The sequence below is a fragment of the Triturus cristatus genome, chromosome 1_1 (genome assembly GCF_964204655.1).
Source record: "Triturus cristatus chromosome 1_1, aTriCri1.1, whole genome shotgun sequence".
In the NCBI taxonomy this organism is placed as follows: domain Eukaryota; kingdom Metazoa; phylum Chordata; class Amphibia; order Caudata; family Salamandridae; genus Triturus; species Triturus cristatus.
In genome coordinates, this window is record NC_140579.1 from 658,734,755 (window position 1) to 658,761,824 (window position 27,070).

At 54.1% G+C, this 27,070-nt stretch overlaps 1 protein-coding gene across 1 annotated transcript in view; it reads right to left on the reverse strand.

The window, feature by feature from the left end:
* The window catches only part of LOC146870804 (uncharacterized), a 460,338-nt gene that overhangs the window by 187,291 nt on the left and 245,977 nt on the right, over positions 1 to 27,070 (reverse strand). The window lies entirely within an intron of this gene.

Here is a 27,070-nt window from a genome sequence, read left to right on the forward strand (position 1 = left end):
CACTCCCTCCCACTGACTCTCTCACTCCCACTGACTCTCACTCCCACTGACTCTCACTCAGACTGACTCTCACTCCCACTGACTCTCACTCCCACTGACTCTCACTCCCACTGACTCTCTCTCACTGGCAGACTCACCCACTCTCTCTCACTGACTGACTCACTCACTCTCACTGACACTCTCTCACTGACACTCTCTCACTGACTGACTGACTCACTCACTCTAACTGACTCTCTCTCACTGACTGACTCTCTCTCACTGACTCTCTCCCTGACTGACTGTCGCTAAAAGACTGACTCGCTCTCACTGACTCTTTCACTCGCTCTCACTGACTCTTCCACTCGCTGTCACTGACTGACTCACTCGCTCTCACTGACTGACTCTCCCGCTCTCTCTCACTGACTGACTCTCCCACTCTCTCTCACTGTCTGACTGACTCACTCCCACTGACTCACTCCCACTGACTCACTCCCACTGACTCACTCCCACTGACTCACTCTCACTGACTCACTCCCACTGACTCACTCCCACTGACTCTCTCTCACTGACTCTCTCTCACTGTCTGACTGACTGACTCACTCACTCCCACTGACTGACTGACTCACTCCCACTGACTCACTCACTCACTCCCACTGACTGACTCTCTCACTGACTGACTCTCACAGACTGACTCTCTCACTCTCTCTAACTGACTCACTGACTCTCTCACTCTCACTGACTGACTCTCTCACTCTCACTGACTGACTGACTCTCACAGACTGACTCTCTCACTCTCTCTAACTGACTCACTGACTCTCTCACTCTCACTGACTGATTCTCTCACTGACTCTCTCTCATAGACTGACTCTTCCACTCTCACTGACTGACTCTCTCACTCACTCTCACTGACTGACTCACTCACTCTCACTGACTGACTCACTCACTCACTCTCACTGACTTTCTCACTCCCTCCCACTGACTGACTCCCTCCTTCCCACTGACTGACTCCCTCCCTCCCACTGACTGACTCCCTCCCTCCTACTGACTCACTCCCACCCTCCTACTGACTCACTCCCACTGACTCACTCCCACTGACTGACTCACTCCCTCCCACTGACTGACTCACTCCCTCCCACTGACTGACTCACTCACTCCCACTGACTGACTCACTCACTCCCACTGACTGACTCACTTACTCCCACTGACTGACTCACTCACTCCCACTGACTGACTCGCTCACTCTCACTCTCACTGACTGACTGACTCTCACAGACTGACTCTCTCACTCTCACTGACTGACTCTCTCACTCTAACTGACTCACTGACTCTCTCACTCTCACTGACTGACTCTCTCACTCTCACTCTCACTGACTGACTCTCACAGACTGACTCTCTCACTCTCACTCTCACTGACTCACTGACTCTCTCACTCTCACTGACTGACTCTCTCACTCTCACTGACTGACTCTCTCACTGACTCTCTCTCACTGACTGACTCTTCCACTCTCACTGACTGACTCTCTCACTCACTCACTCTCACTGACTGACTCACTCACTCTCACTGACTGACTGACTCACTCTCACTGACTGACTCACTCCCTTCCACTGACTGACTCACTCCCTCCCACTGACTGACTCACTCCCACTGACTGACTCACTCACTCCCACTGACTCACTCCCACTGACTCACTCCCACTGACTCACTCCCACTGACTCACTCCCACTGACTCACTCTCACTGACTGACTGACTCTCTCACTCTCACTGACTGACTGACTCTCACAGACTGACTCTCTCACTCTCTCTAACTGACTCACTGACTCTCTCACTCTCACTGACTGACTCTCTCACTGACTGACTGACTCTCACAGACTGACTCTCTCACTCTCTCTAACTGACTCACTGACTCTCTCACTCTCACTGACTGACTCTCTCACTCTCACTGACTGACTGACTCTCACAGACTGACTCTCTCACTCTCACTGACTGACTGACTCTCACAGACTGACTCTCTCACTCTCACTGACTGACTGACTCTCACAGATTGACTCTCTCACTCTCTCTAACTGACTCACTGACTCTCTCACTCTCACTGACTGATTCTCTCACTGACTCTCTCTCACTGACTGACTCTTCCACTCCCACTGACTGACTCACTCACTCACTCTCACTGACTGACTGACTCACTCACTCACTCTCACTGACTGACTGACTCACTCACTCTCACTGACTGACTCACTCACTCTTACTGACTGACTCACTCACTCTCACTGACTGACTCACTCACTCTCACTGACTCACTCACTCTCACTCTCACTGACTGACTGACTCTCACAGACTGACTCTCTCACTCTCACTGACTGACTCACTCTCACTGACTGACTCACTCACTCTCACTGACTGACTAACTCACTCTCACTGACTGACTCACTCTCACTGACTGACTCACTCACTCTCACTGACTGACTCACTCTCACTGACTGACTCACTCACTCTCACTGACTGACTAACTCACTCTCACTGACTGACTCACTCACTCACCCACTCCCACTGACTCACTCCCACTGACTCACTCCCACTGACTCACTCCCACTGACTCACTCCCACTGACTCCCTCCCACTAACTCACTGACTCCCTCCCACTGACTCACTGACTCACTCCCACTGACTCACTCCCACTGACTCACTCCCACTGACTCACTCCCACTGACACTCTCCCTCTCTATCACTGACTCTCTCCCACTGACTCTCTCTCACTGACTGACTCTCCCTCTCTCTCTCACTCCCACTGACTGACTCACTCACTCCCACTGACTGACTCACTCACACTGACTGACTCACTCACTCCCACTGACTGACTCACTCACTCCCACTGACTCACCCACTGACTGACTCACTCACTCCCACTGACTCACTCACTCCCACTGACTCACTCACTCCCACTGACTCACTCACTCCCACTGACTCCCACTCCCACTGACTCTCACTCCCACTGACTCTCTCTCACTGACAGACTCACCCACTCTCACTGACTGACTCTCTCTCTCTCACTGACTCTCTCACTGACTCTCTCACTGACTGACTGACTGTCGCTAAAAGACTGACTGTCGCTAAAAGACTGACTATCTCTCACTGACTCTTCCACTCGCTCTCACTGACTCTTCCACTCGCTCTCACTGACTCTTCCACTCGCTCTCACTGACTGACTCACTCACTCTCACTGACTGACTCTCCCACTCTCTCTCACTGTCTGACTGACTCTTTCACTCTATCTGACTGACTGACTCTCTTACTGACAGACTCTCACTGACGGACTCTCCCACTCTCTCTCACTGACTGACTGACTGACTCACTCTCACTGACTGACTGACTCACTCACTCTCACTGACTGACTCCCACTGATTCACTCCCACTGACTCACTCCCTCTGACTCACTCCCACTGACAGACTCTCCCTCTCTCTCACTGACTCTCTCCCACTGACTCTCTCTCACTGACTGACTCTCCCTCTCTCTCTCACTCCCACTGACTGACTCACTCCCACTGACTGACTCACTCCCACTGACTGACTCACTCCCACTGACTGACTCACTCCCACTGACTGACTCACTCACTCCCACTGACTGACTCACTCACTCCCACTGACTGACTCACTCACTCCCACTGACTGACTCACTCACTCCCACTGACTGACTCACTCACTCCCACTGACTGACTCACTCACTCCCACTGACTGACTCACTCACTTCCACTGACTGACTCACTTACTCCCACTGACTGACTGACTCACTCACTCCCACTGACTGACTGACTCACTCACTCCCACTGACTCACTCACTCCCACTGACTCACTCACTCCCACTGACTCACTCACTCCCACTGACTCACTCCCACTGACTCTCACTCCCACTGACTCTCACTCCCACTGACTCTCACTCCCACTGACAGACTCACCCACTCGTTCTCACTGACTGACTCACTCACTCTCACTGACACTCTCTCACTGACTGACTGACTTACTCTTACTGACTCTCTCTCACTGACTGACTCTCTCTCACTGGCTGACTGACTGTCGCTAAAAGACTGACTGACTGTCGCTAAAAGACTGACTGACTGTTGCTAAAAGACTGACTGACTGTCGCTAAAAGACTGACTCGCTCTCACAGACTCTTCCACTCGCTCTCACTGACTCTTCCACTTGCTCTTACTGACTCTTCCACTTGCTCTCACTGACTCTTCCACTCGCTCTCACTGACTCTTCCACTCGCTCTCACTGACTCTTCCACTCGCTCTCACTGACTCTTCCACTCGCTCTCACTGACTGACTCTCCCACTCTCTCACTGTCTGACTCACTGACTCACTGACTCACTCACTCTCACTGACTCACTCACTCCCACTGACTCACTCACTCCCACTGACTCACTCACTCACCACTGACTCACTCACCACTGACTCACTCACTCACCACTGACTCACTCACTCACCACTGACTCACTCACTCCCACTGACTCACTCACTGCCACTGACTCTCACTAACTCTCGCTCTCTCACTGACTCTCACTAACTCTCACTCTCTCACTGACTCTCACTAACTCTCGCTCGCTCACTGACTCTCACTGACTCTCACTAACTCTCGCTCTCTCACTGACTCTCACTGACTCTCTCTAACTCTCGCTCTCTCACTAACTTTCACTAACTCTCGCTCTCTCACTGACTCTCACTAACTCTCGCTCTCTCACTGACTCTCACTGACTCTCACTAACTCTCTCTCTCTCACTGACTCTCACTGACTCTCACTAACTCTCGCTCTCTCACTGACTCATGCTCACTCTCTCACTGACTGACTCAGACTCTCACTGACAGACTGACCCACTCTCTCACTCTCACTGACTGACTCATACTCTCACTGACAGACTCACCCACTCACTCCCACTGACTGACTCACTCACTCCCACTGACTCACTCTCTCACTGACTCTCTCTCACTGACTCTCTCTCTCTGACTCTCTCACTGACTCTCTCACTGACTCTCTCACTGACTCTCTCTCACTGACTGACTGACTCTCGCTAAAAGACTGACTATCTCTCTCACTGACTCTTCCACTCGCTCTCACTGACTCTTCCACTCGCTCTCACTGACTTACTCACTCACTCTCACTGACGGACTCTCCCACTCTCTCTCACTGTCTGGCTGACTCACTCACTCTCACTGACTGACTGACTCACTCCCACTGACTCACTCCCACTGATTCACTCCCACTGACTCACTCCCACTGACTCACTCCCACTGACAGACTATCCCTCTCTCTCACTGACTCTCTCCCACTGACTCTCTCTTACTGACTGACTCTCCCTCTCTCTCTCACTCCCACTGACTGACTCACTCCCACTGACTGACTCACTCCCACTGACTGACTCACTCACTCCCACTGACTGACTCACTCACTCCCACTGACTGACTCACTCACTCCCACTGACTGACTCACTCACTCCCACTAACTGACTCACTCACACTGACTGACTCACTCACTCCCACTGACTGACTCACTCACTCCCACTGACTGACTCACTCACTCCCACTGACTAACTGACTGACTCACTCCCTCCCACTGACTGACTCCCTCCCTCCCACTGACTCACTCACTCCCTCCCACTGACTCACTCACTCCCTCCCACTGACTGACTCACTCACTCCCACTGACTGACTCACTCACTCCCACTGACTGACTCACTCACTCCCACTGACTGACCACTGACTGACTCACTCACTCCCACTGACTGACCACTGACTGACTCACTCCCTCCCACTGACGGACTCCCTCCCTCCCACTGACTCACTCACTCACTCCCTCCCACTGACTGACTCACTCACTCACTCCCACTGACTGACTCACTCCCACTGACTGACTCACTCACTCCCACTGACTGACTCACTCACTCCCACTGACTGACTGACTCACTCCCACTGACTGACTCACTCCCTCCCACTGACTGACTCACTCACTCCCACTGACTGACTCACTCACTCCCACTGACTGACTCACTCACTCCCACTGACTGACTCACTCACTCCCACTGACTGACCACTGACTCACTCCCTCCCACTGACTGACTCCCTCCCTCCCACTGACTCACTCACTCCCTCCCACTGACTGACTGACTCACTCACTCCCTCCCACTGACTCACTCACTCCCTCCCACTGACTCACTCACTCCCTCCCACTGACTCACTCACTCCCTCCCACTGACTCACTCACTCCCTCTCACTGACTGACTGACTCACTCACTCCCACTGACTGACTCACTCACTCCCACTGACTCACTCACTCCCACTAACTCACTCACTCCCACTGACTCACTCACTCCCACTGACTGACTGACTCACTCTCTCTCACTGACTCTCTCACTGACTCTCTCACTGACTGACTGACTCTCGCTAAAAGACTGACTCTCGCTAAAAGACTGACTATCTCTCACTGACTCTTCCACTCGCTCTCACTGACTCTTCCACTCGCTCTCACTGACTCTTCCACTCGCTCTCACTGACTCTTCCACTCGCTCTCACTGACTTACTCACTCACTCTCACTGACGGACTCTCCCACTCTCTCTCACTGTCTGGCTGACTGACTCACTCTCACTGTCTGACTGACTCACTCACTCTCACTGACTGACTGACTCACTCCCACTGACTCACTCCCACTGACTCACTCCCACTGATTCACTCCCACTGATTCACTCCCACTGACTCACTCCCACTGACTCACTCCCACTGACAGACTATCCCTCTCTCTCACTGACTCTCTCCCACTGACTCTCTTACTGACTGACTCTCCCTCTCTCTCTCACTCCCACTGACTGACTCACTCCCACTGACTGACTCACTCCCACTGACTGACTCACTCACTCCCACTGACTGACTCACTCACTCCCACTGACTGACTCACTCCCACTGACTCACTCACTCCCACTGACTGACTCACTCACTCCCACTGAGTGACTCACTCACTCCCACTGACTCACTCTCTCACTGACTCACTCTCTCACTGACTCTCTCTCACTGACTCTCTCTCACTGACTCTCTCTCACTGACTCTCTCTCTCTGACTCTCTCTCTGACTCTCTCACTGACTCTCTCACTGACTCTCTCTCACTGACTCTCTCTCACTGACTGACTGACTCTCGCTAAAAGACTGACTGACTGTCGCTAAAAGACTGACTGACTCTCGCTAAAAGACTGACTCTCTCTCACTGACTCTTCCACACGCTCTCACTGACTGACTCTCCCACTCTCTCTCACTGTCTGACTGACTCACTCCCACTGACTCACTCCCACTGACTCACTCCCACTGACTCACTCCCACTGACTCACTCCCACTGACTCACTCCCACTGACTCTCTCTCACTCTCTCTCACTGACTGACTCTCCCTCTCTCTCTCATTGTCTGACTGACTGACTCACTCACTCCCACTGACTGACTAACTCACTCCCACTGACTGACTAACTCACTCCCACTGACTGACTGACTCACTCCCACTGACTGACTGACTCACTCCCACTGACTGACTCACTCAGTCCCACTGACTGACTCACTCCCTCCCACTGACTGACTCACTCCCTCCCACTGACTGACTCACTCACTCCCACTGACACTCCCACTGACTGACTCACTCACTCCCACTGACACTCCCACTGACTGACTCACTCACTCCCACTGACACTCTCACTGACTGACTCACTCACTCCCACTGACTGACTCACTCACTCCCACTGACTGACTCACTCACTCCCACTGACTGACTCACTCACTCCCACTGACTCACTCACTCCCACTGACTCACTCACTCACTCCCACTGACTCACTCACTCCCACTGACTCACTCACTCCCACTGACTCACTCACTCACTCCCACTGACTCACTCACTCCCACTGACTGACTTACTCACTCACTCCCACTGACTCACTCACTCCCACTGACTCACTCCCTCCCACTGACTCTCACTCCCACTGACTCTCACTCCCACTGACTCTCACTCCCACTGACAGACTCGCCCACTCTCTCTCACTGACTGACTCACTCACTCTCACTGACACTCTCTCACTGAATGACTGACTTACCCTTACTGACTCTCTCTCACTGACTGACTGACTGTCGCTAAAAGACTGACTGACTCTAAAAGACTGACTGACTGTCGCTAAAAGACTGACTGACTGTTGCTAAAAGACTGACTGACTGTCGCTAAAAGACTGACTCGCTCTCACTGACTCTTCCACTCGCTCTCACTGACTCTTCCACTTGCTCTCACTGACTCTTCCACTTGCTCTCACTGACTCTTCCACTTGCTCTCACTGACTCTTCCACTTGCTCTCACTGACTCTTCCACTCGCTCTCACTGACTCTTCCACTCGCTCTCACTGACTGACTCGCCCACTCTCTCTCACTGTCTGACTGACTGACTCACTGACTCTCTCTCACTGACTGACTGACTCACTCTTACTGACTCACTCCCACTGACTGACTCACTCACTCCCACTGACTGACTCACTCACTCCCACTGACTGACTCACTTACTCCCACTGACTCACTCACTACCACTGACTCACTCACTCACTCACCACTGACTCACTCACTCACTCCCACTGACTCACTCACTCCCACTGACTCACTCACTCCCACTGACTCTCACTGACTCTCGCTCTCTCACTGACTCTCACTCTCTCACTGACTCTCACTAACTCTCGCTCTCTCACTGACTCTCACTGACTCTCACTAACTCTCGCTCTCTCACTGACTCTCACTGACTCTCACTAACTCTCGCTCTCTCACTAACTTTCACTAACTCTCGCTCTCTCACTGACTCTCACTAACTCTCGCTCTCTCACTGACTCTCACTGACTCTCACTAACTCTCTCTCTCTCTGACTCTCACTGACTCTCACTAACTCTCGCTCTCTCACTGACTCTCACTGACTCTCACTAACTCTCGCTCTCTCACTGACTCACGCTCACTCTCAATGACTGACTGACTCTCTCACTCTCTCACTGACACTCACCCACTCTCTCACTGACTGACTCAGACTCTCACTGACAGACTCACCCACTCTCTCTCACTGACTGACTCACTCACTCTCACTGACACACTCTCACTGACACTCTCTCACTGACTGACTGACTCACTCTTACTGACTGACTCACTTTTACTGACTCACTCCCACTGACTGACTCACTCACTCCCACTGACTCACTCACTCCCACTGACTCACTCACTCACTCCCACTGACTGACTCACTTACTCCCACTGACTGACTCACTCACTCCCACTGACTGACTCACTCACTCCCACTGACTGACTCACTCACTCCCACTGACTGACTCACTCACTCCCACTGACTCACTCACTCCCACTGACTCACTCACTCACTCCCACTGACTCACTCACTCACTCCCACTGACTCACTCTCTCTCACTGACTCTCTCTCACTGACTCTGTCTCTGACTCTCACTCTCTCACTGACTCTCTCTCTGACTCTCTCTCACTGACTGACTCTCGCTAAAAGACTGACTGACTGTCGCTAAAAGACTGACTCTCTCTCACTTACTCTTCCACTCGCTCTCACTGACTGACTCTCCCAATCTCTCTCACTGTCTGACTGACTCACTCCCACTGACTCACTCCCACTGACTCTCTCTCACTGACTCTCTCTCACTGACTCTCTCTCACTGACTGACTCTCCCTCTCTCTCTCACTGTCTGACTGACTCACTCACTCCCACTGACTGACTAACTCACTCCCACTGACTGACTCACTCACTCCCACTGACTGACTCACTCACTCCCACTGACTGACTCACTCACTCCCACTGACTGACTCACTCACTCCCACTGACTGACCACTGACTGACTGACTCCCTCCCACTGACTGACTCACTCACTCCCACTGACTGACCACTGACTGACTCACTCCCTCCCACTGACTCACTCACTCCCTCGCACTGACTGACTCACTCACTCCCTCCCACTGACTCACTGACTCACTCCCTCCCACTGACTCACTCACTCACTCCCTCCCACTGACTCACTCACTCCCTCCCACTGACTCACTCACTCCCACTGACTGACTCACTCACTCCCATTGACTGACTCACTCACTCCCATTGACTGACTCACTCCCACTGACTCACTCACTCCCACTGACTCACTCACTCCCACTGACTCACTCACTCCCACTGACTCACTCACTCCCACTGACTCACTCACTCCCACTGACTCACTCACTCCCACTGACAGACTCACCCACTCTCTCTCACTGACTGACTCACTCACTCTCACTGACACTCTTTCACTGACTGACTGACTCACTCTTACTGACTCTCTCTCTCTCACTGACTGACTCTCTCTCACTGACTGACTGTCGCTAAAAGACTGACTGACTGTCGCTAAAAGACTGACTGACTGTCGCTAAAAGACTCACTGACTGTCGCTAAAAGACTGACTGACTTGCTAAAAGACTGACTCGCTCTCACTGACACTTCCACTCGCTCTCACTGACTCTTCCACTCGCTCTCACTGACTCTTCCACTCGCTCTCACTGACTCTTCCACTCGCTCTCACTGACTCTTCCACTCGCTCTCACTGACTGACTCACAGACTCTCACTGACTGACTCTCCCACTTTCTCTCACCGTCTGACTGACTGACTGACTGACTCACTCACTCTCACTGACTCACTCACTCCCACTGACTCACTCACTCCCACTGACTCACTCACTCCCACTGACTCACTCCCTCCCACTGACTCACTCACTCACACTGACTGACTGACTGACTCACTCCCTCCCACTGACTGACTCGCTCCCTCCCACTGACTCACTCACTCCCTCCCACTGACTCACTCACTCCCTCCCACTGACTGACTCACTCACTCCCACTGACTGACTCACTCACTCCCACTGACTGACTCACTCACTCCCACTGACTGACCACTGACTGACTCACTCACTCCCACTGACTGACCACTCACTCACTCACTCCCTCCCACTGACTGACTCACTCACTCACTCCCACTGACTGACTGACTCACTCCCACTGACTGACTCACTCACTCCCACTGACTGACTCACTCACTCCCACTGACTGACTGACTCACTCCCACTGACTGACTCACTCCCTCCCACTGACTGACTCACTCACTCCCACTGACTGACTCACTCACTCCCACTGACTGACTCACTCACTCCCACTGACTGACTCACTCACTCCCACTGACTGACCACTGACTCACTCCCTCCCACTGACTGACTCCCTCCCTCCCACTGACTCACTCACTCCCTCCCACTGACTGACTGACTCACTCACTCCCTCCCACTGACTCACTCACTCCCTCCCACTGACTCACTCACTCCCTCCCACTGACTCACTCACTCCCTCCCACTGACTCACTCACTCCCTCGCACTGACTGACTCACTCACTCACTCCCACTGACTGACTCACTCACTCCCACTGACTCACTCACTCCCACTGACTCACTCACTCCCACTGACTCACTCACTCCCACTGACTGACTGACTCACTCTCTCTCACTGACTCTCTCACTGACTCTCTCACTGACTGACTGACTCTCGCTAAAAGACTGACTCTCGCTAAAAGACTGACTATCTCTCACTGACTCTTCCACTCGCTCTCACTGACTCTTCCACTCGCTCTCACTGACTCTTCCACTCGCTCTCACTGACTCTTCCACTCGCTCTCACTGACTTACTCACTCACTCTCACTGACGGACTCTCCCACTCTCTCTCACTGTCTGGCTGACTGACTCACTCTCACTGTCTGACTGACTCACTCACTCTCACTGACTGACTGACTCACTCCCACTGACTCACTCCCACTGACTCACTCCCACTGATTCACTCCCACTGATTCACTCCCACTGACTCACTCCCACTGACTCACTCCCACTGACAGACTATCCCTCTCTCTCACTGACTCTCTTACTGACTGACTCTCCCTCTCTCTCTCACTCCCACTGACTGACTCACTCCCACTGACTGACTCACTCCCACTGACTGACTCACTCACTCCCACTGACTGACTCACTCACTCCCACTGACTGACTCACTCCCACTGACTCACTCACTCCCACTGACTGACTCACTCACTCCCACTGAGTGACTCACTCACTCCCACTGACTCACTCTCTCACTGACTCACTCTCTCACTGACTCTCTCTCACTGACTCTCTCTCACTGACTCTCTCTCTCTGACTCTCTCTCTGACTCTCTCACTGACTCTCTCACTGACTCTCTCTCACTGACTCTCTCTCACTGACTGACTGACTCTCGCTAAAAGACTGACTGACTGTCGCTAAAAGACTGACTGACTCTCGCTAAAAGACTGACTCTCTCTCACTGACTCTTCCACACGCTCTCACTGACTGACTCTCCCACTCTCTCTCACTGTCTGACTGACTCACTCCCACTGACTCACTCCCACTGACTCACTCCCACTGACTCACTCCCACTGACTCACTCCCACTGACTCTCTCTCACTCTCTCTCACTGACTGACTCTCCCTCTCTCTCTCATTGTCTGACTGACTGACTCACTCACTCCCACTGACTGACTAACTCACTCCCACTGACTGACTAACTCACTCCCACTGACTGACTGACTCACTCCCACTGACTGACTGACTCACTCCCACTGACTGACTCACTCAGTCCCACTGACTGACTCACTCCCTCCCACTGACTGACTCACTCCCTCCCACTGACTGACTCACTCACTCCCACTGACACTCCCACTGACTGACTCACTCACTCCCACTGACACTCCCACTGACTGACTCACTCACTCCCACTGACACTCTCACTGACTGACTCACTCACTCCCACTGACTGACTCACTCACTCCCACTGACTGACTCACTCACTCCCACTGACTGACTCACTCACTCCCACTGACTCACTCACTCCCACTGACTCACTCACTCACTCCCACTGACTCACTCACTCCCACTGACTCACTCACTCCCACTGACTCACTCACTCACTCCCACTGACTCACTCACTCCCACTGACTGACTTACTCACTCACTCCCACTGACTCACTCACTCCCACTGACTCACTCCCTCCCACTGACTCTCACTCCCACTGACTCTCACTCCCACTGACTCTCACTCCCACTGACAGACTCGCCCACTCTCTCTCACTGACTGACTCACTCACTCTCACTGACACTCTCTCACTGAATGACTGACTTACCCTTCCTGACTCTCTCTCACTGACTGACTGACTGTCGCTAAAAGACTGACTGACTCTAAAAGACTGACTGACTGTCGCTAAAAGACTGACTGACTGTTGCTAAAAGACTGACTGACTGTCGCTAAAAGACTGACTCGCTCTCACTGACTCTTCCACTCGCTCTCACTGACTCTTCCACTTGCTCTCACTGACTCTTCCACTTGCTCTCACTGACTCTTCCACTTGCTCTCACTGACTCTTCCACTTGCTCTCACTGACTCTTCCACTCGCTCTCACTGACTCTTCCACTCGCTCTCACTGACTGACTCGCCCACTCTCTCTCACTGTCTGACTGACTGACTCACTGACTCTCTCTCACTGACTGACTGACTCACTCTTACTGACTCACTCCCACTGACTGACTCACTCACTCCCACTGACTGACTCACTCACTCCCACTGACTGACTCACTTACTCCCACTGACTCACTCACTACCACTGACTCACTCACTCACTCACCACTGACTCACTCACTCACTCCCACTGACTCACTCACTCCCACTGACTCACTCACTCCCACTGACTCTCACTGACTCTCGCTCTCTCACTGACTCTCACTCTCTCACTGACTCTCACTAACTCTCGCTCTCTCACTGACTCTCACTGACTCTCACTAACTCTCGCTCTCTCACTGACTCTCACTGACTCTCACTAACTCTCGCTCTCTCACTAACTTTCACTAACTCTCGCTCTCTCAATGACTCTCACTAACTCTCGCTCTCTCACTGACTCTCACTGACTCTCACTAACTCTCTCTCTCTCTGACTCTCACTGACTCTCACTAACTCTCGCTCTCTCACTGACTCTCACTGACTCTCACTAACTCTCGCTCTCTCACTGACTCACGCTCACTCTCAATGACTGACTGACTCTCTCACTCTCTCACTGACACTCACCCACTCTCTCACTGACTGACTCAGACTCTCACTGACAGACTCACCCACTCTCTCTCACTGACTGACTCACTCACTCTCACTGACACACTCTCACTGACACTCTCTCACTGACTGACTGACTCACTCTTACTGACTGACTCACTTTTACTGACTCACTCCCACTGACTGACTCACTCACTCCCACTGACTCATTCACTCCCACTGACTCACTCACTCACTCCCACTGACTGACTCACTCACTCCCACTGACTGACTCACTCACTCCCACTGACTGACTCACTCACTCCCACTGACTGACTCACTCACTCCCACTGACTCACTCACTCCCACTGACTCACTCACTCACTCCCACTGACTCACTCACTCACTCCCACTGACTCACTCTCTCTCACTGACTCTCTCTCTGACTCTCTCTCACTGACTGACTCTCGCTAAAAGACTGACTGACTGTCGCTAAAAGACTGACTCTCTCTCACTTACTCTTCCACTCGCTCTCACTGACTGACTCTCCAAATCTCTCTCACTGTCTGACTGACTCACTCCCACTGACTCACTCCCACTGACTCTCTCTCACTGACTCTCTCTCACTGACTCTCTCTCACTGACTGACTCTCCCTCTCTCTCTCACTGTCTGACTGACTCACTCACTCCCACTGACTGACTAACTCACTCCCACTGACTGACTCACTCACTCCCACTGACTGACTCACTCACTCCCACTGACTGACTCACTCACTCCCACTGACTGACTCACTCACTCCCACTGACTGACCACTGACTGACTCATTCCCTCCCACTGACTGACTCACTCACTCCCACTGACTGACCACTGACTGACTCACTCCCTCCCACTGACTCACTCACTCCCTCGCACTGACTGACTCACTCACTCCCTCCCACTGACTCACTGACTCACTCCCTCCCACTGACTCACTCACTCACTCCCTCCCACTGACTCACTCACTCCCTCCCACTGACTCACTCACTCCCACTGACTGACTCACTCACTCCCATTGACTGACTCACTCACTCCCATTGACTGACTCACTCCCACTGACTCACTCACTCCCACTGACTCACTCACTCCCACTGACTCACTCACTCCCACTGACTCACTCACTCCCACTGACTCACTCACTCCCACTGACAGACTCACCCACTCTCTCTCACTGACTGACTCACTCACTCTCACTGACACTCTTTCACTGACTGACTGACTGACTCACTCTTACTGACTCTCTCTCTCTCACTGACTGACTCTCTCTCACTGACTGACTGTCGCTAAAAGACTGACTGACTGTCGCTAAAAGACTGACTGACTGTCGCTAAAAGACTCACTGACTGTCGCTAAAAGACTGACTGACTTGCTAAAAGACTGACTCGCTCTCACTGACACTTCCACTCGCTCTCACTGACTCTTCCACTCGCTCTCACTGACTCTTCCACTCGCTCTCACTGACTCTTCCACTCGCTCTCACTGACTCTTCCACTCGCTCTCACTGACTGACTCACAGACTCTCACTGACTGACTCTCCCACTTTCTCTCACCGTCTGACTGACTGACTGACTGACTCACTCACTCTCACTGACTCACTCACTCCCACTGACTCACTCACTCCCACTGACTCACTCACTCCCACTGACTCACTCCCTCCCACTGACTCACTCACTCCCACTGACTGACTGACTCACTCCCTCCCACTGACTGACTCGCTCCCTCCCACTGACTCACTCACTCCCTCCCACTGACTCACTCACTCCCTCCCACTGACTGACTCACTCACTCCCACTGACTGACTCACTCACTCCCACTGACTGACTCACTCACTCCCACTGACTGACCACTGACTGACTCACTCACTCCCACTGACTGACCACTGACTGACTCACTCCCTCCCACTGACTGACTCCCTCCCTCCCACTGACTCACTCACTCACTCCCTCCCACTGACTGACTCACTCACTCACTCCCACTGACTGACTGACTCACTCCCACTGACTGACTCACTCACTCCCACTGACTGACTCACTCACTCCCACTGACTGACTGACTCACTCCCACTGACTGACTCACTCCCTCCCACTGACTGACTCACTCACTCCCACTGACTGACTCACTCACTCCCACTGACTGACTCACTCACTCCCACTGACTGACTCACTCACTCCCACTGACTGACCACTGACTCACTCCCTCCCACTGACTGACTCCCTCCCTCCCACTGACTCACTCACTCCCTCCCACTGACTGACTGACTCACTCACTCCCTCCCACTGACTCACTCACTCCCTCCCACTGACTCACTCACTCCCTCCCACTGACTCACTCACTCCCTCCCACTGACTCACTCACTCCCTCGCACTGACTGACTCACTCACTCACTCCCACTGACTGACTCACTCACTCCCACTGACTCACTCACTCCCACTGACTCACTCACTCCCACTGACTCACTCACTCCCACTGACTGACTGACTCACTCTCTCTCACTGACTCTCTCACTGACTCTCTCACTGACTGACTGACTCTCGCTAAAAGACTGACTCTCGCTAAAAGACTGACTATCTCTCACTGACTCTTCCACTCGCTCTTACTGACTCTTCCACTCGCTCTCACTGACTCTTCCACTCGCTCTCACTGACTCTTCCACTCGCTCTCACTGACTTACTCACTCACTCTCACTGACGGACTCTCCCACTCTCTCTCACTGTCTGGCTGACTGACTCACTCTCACTGTCTGACTGACTCACTCACTCTCACTGACTGACTGACTCACTCCCACTGACTCACTCCCACTGACTCACTCCCACTGATTCACTCCCACTGATTCACTCCCACTGACTCACTCCCACTGACTCACTCCCACTGACAGACTATCCCTCTCTCTCACTGACTCTCTCCCACTGACTCTCTTACTGACTGACTCTCCCTCTCTCTCTCACTCCCACTGACTGACTCACTCCCACTGACTGACTCACTCCCACTGACTGACTCACTCACTCCCACTGACTGACTCACTCACTCCCACTGACTGACTCACTCCCACTGACTCACTCACTCCCACTGACTGACTCACTCACTCCCACTGAGTGACTCACTCACTCCCACTGACTCACTCTCTCACTGACTCACTCTCTCACTGACTCTCTCTCACTGACTCTCTCTCACTGACTCTCTCTCTCTGACTCTCTCTCTGACTCTCTCACTGACTCTCTCACTGACTCTCTCTCACTGACTCTCTCTCACTGACTGACTGACTCTCGCTAAAAGACTGACTGACTGTCGCTAAAAGACTGACTGACTCTCGCTAAAAGACTGACTCTCTCTCACTGACTCTTCCACACGCTCTCACTGACTGACTCTCCCACTCTCTCTCACTGTCTGACTGACTCACTCCCACTGACTCACTCCCACTGACTCACTCCCACTGACTCACTCCCACTGACTCACTCCCACTGACTCTCTCTCACTCTCTCTCACTGACTGACTCTCCCTCTCTCTCTCATTGTCTGACTGACTGACTCACTCACTCCCACTGACTGACTAACTCACTCCCACTGACTGACTAACTCACTCCCACTGACTGACTGACTCACTCCCACTGACTGACTGACTCACTCCCACTGACTGACTCACTCAGTCCCACTGACTGACTCACTCCCTCCCACTGACTGACTCACTCCCTCCCACTGACTGACTCACTCACTCCCACTGACACTCCCACTGACTGACTCACTCACTCCCACTGACACTCCCACTGACTGACTCACTCACTCCCACTGACACTCTCACTGACTGACTCACTCACTCCCACTGACTGACTCACTCACTCCCACTGACTGACTCACTCACTCCCACTGACTGACTCACTCACTCCCACTGACTCACTCACTCCCACTGACTCACTCACTCACTCCCACTGACTCACTCACTCCCACTGACTCACTCACTCCCACTGACTCACTCACTCACTCCCACTGACTCACTCACTCCCACTGACTGACTTACTCACTCACTCCCACTGACTCACTCACTCCCACTGACTCACTCCCTCCCACTGACTCTCACTCCCACTGACTCTCACTCCCACTGACTCTCACTCCCACTGACAGACTCGCCCACTCTCTCTCACTGACTGACTTACTCACTCTCACTGACACTCTCTCACTGAATGACTGACTTACCCTTACTGACTCTCTCTCACTGACTGACTGACTGTCGCTAAAAGACTGACTGACTCTAAAAGACTGACTGACTGTCGCTAAAAGACTGACTGACTGTTGCTAAAAGACTGACTGACTGTCGCTAAAAGACTGACTCGCTCTCACTGACTCTTCCACTCGCTCTCACTGACTCTTCCACTTGCTCTCACTGACTCTTCCACTTGCTCTCACTGACTCTTCCACTTGCTCTCACTGACTCTTCCACTTGCTCTCACTGACTCTTCCACTCGCTCTCACTGACTCTTCCACTCGCTCTCACTGACTGACTCGCCCACTCTCTCTCACTGTCTGACTGACTGACTCACTGACTCTCTCTCACTGACTGACTGACTCACTCTTACTGACTCACTCCCACTGACTGACTCACTCACTCCCACTGACTGACTCACTCACTCCCACTGACTGACTCACTTACTCCCACTGACTCACTCACTACCACTGACTCACTCACTCACTCACCACTGACTCACTCACTCACTCCCACTGACTCACTCACTCCCACTGACTCACTCACTCCCACTGACTCTCACTGACTCTCGCTCTCTCACTGACTCTCACTCTCTCACTGACTCTCACTAACTCTCGCTCTCTCACTGACTCTCACTGACTCTCACTAACTCTCGCTCTCTCACTGACTCTCACTGACTCTCACTAACTCTCGCTCTCTCACTAACTTTCACTAACTCTCGCTCTCTCACTGACTCTCACTAACTCTCGCTCTCTCACTGACTCTCACTGACTCTCACTAACTCTCTCTCTCTCTGACTCTCACTGACTCTCACTAACTCTCGCTCTCTCACTGACTCTCACTGACTCTCACTAACTCTCGCTCTCTCACTGACTCACGCTCACTCTCAATGACTGACTGACTCTCTCACTCTCTCACTGACACTCACCCACTCTCTCACTGACTGACTCAGACTCTCACTGACAGACTCACCCACTCTCTCTCACTGACTGACTCACTCACTCTCACTGACACACTCTCACTGACACTCTCTCACTGACTGACTGACTCACTCTTACTGACTGACTCACTTTTACTGACTCACTCCCACTGACTGACTCACTCACTCCCACTGACTCACTCACTCCCACTGACTCACTCACTCACTCCCACTGACTGACTCACTTACTCCCACTGACTGACTCACTCACTCCCACTGACTGACTCACTCACTCCCACTGACTGACTCACTCACTCCCACTGACTGACTCACTCACTCCCACTGACTCACTCACTCCCACTGACTCACTCACTCACTCCCACTGACTCACTCACTCACTCCCACTGACTCACTCTCTCTCACTGACTCTCTCTCACTGACTCTGTCTCTGACTCTCACTCTCTCACTGACTCTCTCACTGACTCTCTCTCACTGACTGACTCTCGCTAAAAGACTGACTGACTGTCGCTAAAAGACTGACTCTCTCTCACTTACTCTTCCACTCGCTCTCACTGACTGACTCTCCCAATCTCTCTCACTGTCTGACTGACTCACTCCCACTGACTCACTCCCACTGACTCTCTCTCACTGACTCTCTCTCACTGACTCTCTCTCACTGACTGACTCTCCCTCTCTCTCTCACTGTCTGACTGACTCACTCACTCCCACTGACTGACTAACTCACTCCCACTGACTGACTCACTCACTCCCACTGACTGACTCACTCACTCCCACTGACTGACTCACTCACTCCCACTGACTGACTCACTCACTCCCACTGACTGACCACTGACTGACTCACTCCCTCCCACTGACTGACTCACTCACTCCCACTGACTGACCACTGACTGACTCACTCCCTCCCACTGACTGACTCACTCCCTCGCACTGACTGACTCACTCACTCCCTCCCACTGACTTACTGACTCACTCCCTCCCACTGACTCACTCACTCACTCCCTCCCACTGACTCACTCACTCCCTACCACTGACTCACTCACTCCCACTGACTGACTCACTCACTCCCATTGACTGACTCACTCACTCCCATTGACTGACTCACTCCCACTGACTCACTCACTCCCACTGACTCACTCACTCCCACTGACTCACTCACTCCCACTGACTCACTCACTCCCACTGACTCACTCACTCCCACTGACAGACTCACCCACTCTCTCTCACTGACTGACTCACTCACTCTCACTGACACTCTTTCACTGACTGACTGACTGACTCACTCTTACTGACTCTCTCTCTCTCACTGACTGACTCTCTCTCACTGACTGACTGTCACTAAAAGACTGACTGACTGTCGCTAAAAGACTGACTGACTGTCGCTAAAAGACTCACTGACTGTCGCTAAAAGACTGACTTGCTAAAAGACTGACTCGCTCTCACTGACACTTCCACTCGCTCTCACTGACTCTTCCACTCGCTCTCACTGACTCTTCCACTCGCTCTCACTGACTCTTCCACTCGCTCTCACTGACTCTTCCACTCGCTCTCACTGACTGACTCACAGACTCTCACTGACTGACTCTCCCACTTTCTCTCACCGTCTGACTGACTGACTCACTCACTCACTCTCACTGACTCACTCACTCCCACTGACTCACTCACTCCCACTGACTCACTCACTCCCACTGACTCACTCCCTCCCACTGACTCACTCACTCCCACTGACTCACTCACTCACCACTGACTCACTCACTCCCACTGACTCACTCACTCCCACTGTTTCACTCACTCCCACTGACTCACTCACTCCCACTGACTCACTCACTCCCACTGACTCTCACTAACTCTCGCTCTCTCACTGACTCTCACTAACTCTCGCTCTCTCACTGACTCTCACTGACTATCACTAACTCTCGTTCTCTCACTGACTCTCACTAACTCTCGCTCTCTCACTGACTCTCACTAACTCTTGCTCTCTCACTGACTCTCACTAACTCTCGCTCTCTCACTGACTCTCACTGACTATCACTAACTCTCGCTCTCTCACTGACTCTCACTGACTATCACTAACTCTCGCTCTCTCACTGACTCTCACTGACTCTCACTAACTCTCGCTCTCTCACTGACTCTCACTAACTCTCGCTCTCTCACTGACTCTCACTAACTCTCGCTCTCTCACTGACTCTCACTGAGTCTCACTAACTCTCGCTCTCTCACTGACTCTCACTAACTCTCGCTCTCTCACTGACTCTCACTAACTCTCGCTCTCTCACTGACTCACGCTCACTCTCAATGACTGACTGACTCTCTCACTCTCTCACTGACACTCACCCACTCTCTCACTGACTGACTCAGACTCTCACTGACAGACTCACCCACTCTCTCACTCTCACTGACTGACTGACTCAGACTCTCACTGACAGACTCACCCACTCTCTCTCACTGACTGACTCACTCTCACTGACACACTCACTGACACTCTCTCACTGACACTCTCTCACTGACTCACTCTTACTGACTCACTCCCACTGACTGACTCACTCACTCCCACTGACTGACTCACTCACTCACTCCCACTGACTGACTCAGTCACTCCCACTGACTGACTCAGTCACTCCCACTGACTGACTCAGTCACTCCCACTGACTGACTCAGTCACTCCCACTGACTGACTCACTCACTGACTCCCACTGACTCACTCACTCACTCCCACTGACTCACTCACTCACTCCCACTGACTCACTCTCTCTCACTGACTCTCACTGACTCTCTCTCTCTGACTCTCTCTCTGACTCTCACTGACTCTCTCACTGACTGACTGACTGTCGCTAAAAGACTGACTGACTGTCGCTAAAAGACTGACTCTCTCTCACTGACTCTTCCACTCGCTCTCACTGACTGACTCACTCCCACTGACTCACTCCCACTGACTCACTCCCACTGACTCACTCCCACTGACTCACTCCCACTGACTCTCTCTCACTGACTGACTCTCCCTCTCTCTCTCACTGTCTGACTGACTGACTCACTCACTCCCATTGACTGACTAACTCACTCCCACTGACTGACTAACTCACTCCCACTGACTGACTCACTCACTCCCACTGACTGACTCACTCACTCCCACTGACTGACTCACTCACTCCCACTGACTGACTCACTCACTCCCACTGACTGACTCACTCACTCCCACTGACTGACCACTGACTGACTCACTCCCTCCCACTGACTGACTCACTCCCTCCCACTGACTGACTCACTCACTCCCTCCCACTGACTGACTCACTCACTCCCTCCCACTGACTGACTCACTCCCACTGACTGACTCACTCACTCCCACTGACACTCCCACTGACTCACTCACTCCCACTGACACTCCCACTGACTCACTCACTTACTCCCACTGACTGACTCACTTACTCCCACTGACTGACTGTTGGACCCGGCCTCGTGGCGTGGTCTTAACCCTCTTGGATTGTGCTCGACCCCCGCACCGGCCTACACGGGCCACCCTCTCAGGCCGCCAGGGACCCCTCCTCCCTTCGAGGCCCCCTTTGGATTGTACCCGTTTTCCTCACCCGCCGCAGCGGCCCCCTTTTCCAGGCCGCAAGGGGACCCCTCATCCCTTCGGGGTCCCCCCCATGCTTGCTCCACGCACCCGCCCACACAGCCCGGCTCCCTCCGGCCTCGGCCCCAGCGAAGCCCCGACATCGAGGCACCAAGATCTGGCCAGGGGGCACCGCATGGCCACTTCACCACTCCCGGAGGAGGAGAGTTTCGATGGGACCCCCGCCGTCCCTCAACACCTAGGTGCGATCGTCCTCTGGCCTCCCCGGGCCTGGCGCCTCTCCCGCTGGGCGTCTGGCCTCTCCCAGCCCGGCCCCTCCACCCCCCCAGGCACAAGGGTCTGGACATCAAAGGGCTCCAGACCTATATCTGGGGCAACCCCGCAATGGGACAGTAGTTGTATCCCGGAGTCAAGAGCCCTGCTGATAGAATCGCGGCTGACCCTACGGAGAAGAACTCTTGCTGACACTACCACGAGCCCTGCTGACTGCGTCGTGGCTCCACCTTATTGAGACAAGGAACCTCACGGAACATCGGAGCCCTGCTGACGCTGTCGCGGCCCAACCTCGCTGAAACTTCCACCAGAGCCCTGCTGACGTCGTCGCGGCTCGAGCTGAACTGGACCACCTTAAGAACCCTGCTGACCTAGTCGCGGCTCAAGCTCCACGAACTGATCACCAGAGCCCTGCTGACGCCGTCACGGCTCGACCACTCCGCGACCCGGAGTCCCTCCAGCTTGAGGATCAAGAACTGGGCCTAAGGTACCCTCGTACCCAGCTGCTACTAAAGACTGTCCCGCTACCCCGTCCCGACCAAAAGACTTTGAGACTCTTGCGGATCCCTCGATCCCCCCTTGTATATATTGATAACCGCAACTCCCTAAATGCTGATAAAGAATTGCACGTCTTGATAAACATCCTCGAGTCCTGTGTGGTGGTGTTACTGTGCTAGTACGGTATAGGAGAAGGACCTCTCCTAGGAGGCTTCTCAGTAGCGCTCTGCTACTTCCTACAGTGTGGGGGCCCCCCTGGGTGGTCTCTCCGACCCCCCCGAGGTCCGCCTTGCAACATTTGGTGGCCAGCGACGGGATCCGAGCCGAACGCAGATCGTACAAGCAAGTAACCCACTCACTATCCATCCAGACAAACAGCGACCATGGAGTTCCAACCAGAGCGATTGGAAGAGTACACGCACAAAGAGTTAAAACAGTTCTGCAAGGACAAGGGCATTGCGACCACCGGACTACGTACCAAGGAAGAGATGCAGGAAGCCCTGAGAACCTGGATAGAGTCCGAGGCTGGTCCCTCCCGGAGTGAAGGTCCCCTGCCCCTGAATGCAGCCACGCCACCAGCACCGACCCCAGCGAACGGAGGGAGAAACAGCCTGGAAACCGGCCTCTCCGCGGAAGAAATACGAGAGCGCGAGAAGGTCTGGACCCATGAGCTAGAGCTCGCACGACTTCGGCTGGACGGCGAACTCCTGCTGGCCGAAAAGAAGTTGGCCATGGAACAGCTACGGCTACAAGAGGAGATAGAGGAGAAGAAGCGGCATCGAGAGCTGGAGGAGAAAAGGCTGACCCTCGAACACGAGCGGGGCCTCAAAGAACTCGAGCTCAAGGCCCAGAAGGGGGAGACCGGCACCCCCAGCAATAGAGACGCTCTGCCGCCCACCGAAGCCAAGGTCCATATTCCCAAAGATGTCGTCAAGGAGTACTATAAAAACGACGACATCCAGCAGTGGTTTAAGGCATACGAGGTGGCCATGACCTCCCATCGGGTACCCCGGAAGGATTGGGGTGCCGGCCTATGGGGTCGGTTCCTTAGCGAGGGCCGAGACACCCTACTCCAGCTCCCGGAAGAGGTGATGACCTCGTACGACCATATGAAGGAGGCCCTGCTCACCCGCTATGGACTAACCGCGGAAATGTACCGCCAGCATTTCAGAGACTGCCAGAAAATCCCCGGTACCACGTGGGTAGAGTACGTTGACTTTTTCAGCAGGGCCCTGGAAGGTTGGATCAAGGGGAGCAAGGTCACCACCTACGGGCAGCTGGTCGACCTCATTATTTGGGAACACCTCTCCAACAACTGCTTCGTGGAGCTAAGACAACACCTCCTCGACAGCAAGCTGACCGAGCCGCGGAAGCTTGCCGCCGAGGCCGATCGATGGGTCAACACCCGAGTCCCCCGGAGCTCGATGGGGGAGTACCAGCGAAACCCCACCGGACCCCCCCGCCAGCGCGGCGGGGAAGGAGGGTCGAACAGGAATCGAGACATCCCAGCCGGGCCGCCCCGGAGTCCGCCTCGGGGGCCCCCTCAGCAACACACCTCCCCGAACCTAGCCCGAAGAGGGACGACGCCAGCCAAAACCGGACCACGGCCCACGATAACCTGCTACGGCTGCCAACAAACAGGACACTATGCCAGCGACCCTGCCTGCCCCCGGAACCGACGAAGTGGGACCAGCGGGCCCCCGCCCCGACAACTAGCAGCTGCCGCCCTGGGAGAAGGGGAGGAAGAGGAAGAGCCCCTCGACGGGGGGTCCACTGAGTGGGAGCTGGCGGCCATGTCCCTGGTCTGCCTGGGCAGCCGAGAAATGGTGCCCCGAACACCCATCCCGAGCAACACCCAGAAGTACCAACAGTGGGTCACTATCAATGGACGACGGGCCGAAGCCCTCCGTGACACCGGAGCCAGTGTCACCACTGTCCGCTGCCACCTGGTGGCCCCCGAACAGATCCTGCCGAATGTGCTATGCCCCGTCCGGACGGCCGACAACAGCGAGAGCATGTGCCAGAAGTCCCAGATTCCCTTCGAATGGGGAGGGGTGACGGGCATGCTGAAGGTGACTGTCCGCGACGACGCTCCGGTGGACTGCCTCCTGGGGAACGACCTCGAGAGTTCCCCCTGGGCTCAAGTGGAGCGGTGAGAGCATCTCCAAATGCTAGGACTACCCGAATGGGCCTGCGCCACCACCCGGTCCATGGCCGCCCAGGCCCCCCGTTCGTCCATGGCCGCCGACACCGTGGAGCCCGAGGGGCCCGTGCCACCACCTGCCTCCAGCGAGGAAGAAGCGGACACCGATACCAGATCCCCGGTGCCCCCCCCGGATGAGATCGCCTCTCTCGGCACACTCCCGGAGCTTGCCCAATGGCGCCACGACGGGGGCCCCACCAGAGAACAGTTCTTGCAGGAACAGAAGACCTGCCCCTCCCTTGAAGGAGTCCGGCAGCAAGCGGCCTCATAGGCCAACGGTGACCAGACCGGAACCCACTGGGTCTATTGGGCCGAAGGACTACTGTACAGGGAGCAGAAGATTGCAGAACTGGGGGCCAGTCGAGTGCTGGTGGTCCCCCTCCGATTCCGGGAGTTTCTCCTTAACCTGGCACATGATGTGCCCCTCGCCGGACACCTGGGGCAGAACAAAACCTACAGCCGCCTGGTGACCCACTTCTACTGGCCCCGGATGCGGAAGGACGTAGACAGCCACTGCCGGTCCTGCCAGACCTGCCAAGCCAGCGGCAAGACGGGGGGACGGGTCAAAGCCCCTCTCCAACCCTTCCCGGCAGTCAACACCCCGTTCGAACGGGTCGGAATAGACATCGTAGGGCCCCTGGACCCCCGGACCGCCCTGGGTCACCGCTTCATCCTGGTCCTCGGAGACCACACAACCAGGTACCCTGAGGCCATCCCGCTTCGAACTGTGACAGCCCCCGTAGAGGGCCGGGCCTTAATGGGGATCTTCTCGAGAGTGGGGTTCCCCCGAGAAGTGGTGAGCGACCGAGGTACGAACTTCATCTCTAAATACATGCGGTCCCTGTGGCAGCAGTGCGGGGTCACGTACAAGTTCACCACCCCATACCACCCTCAGGGGAACGGACTGGTCGAGCGGTTCAACAGAACCTTAAAAGGCATGATCAAGGGCCTGGAAGAACCCCTACGGCGGAGATGGGATGTCCTGCTGCCGTGTTTTCTGTTTGCCTATCGGGAGGTCCCGCAGAAGTCCCTGGGATTCAGCCCTTTCGAATTGTTGTATGGGCATCCAGTCCGAGGACCCCTCAGCCTGGTCAAGGAGGGCTGGGAGACGAAGCCCCGAGATGCCCCTCCCGACGTCTACAGATACCTCCTGACCCTACGAAACCAGACACGAAGGTTCCGAGCCCTGGCCGAAGCCAACCTCGAGGCCAGCCAAGAGGACATG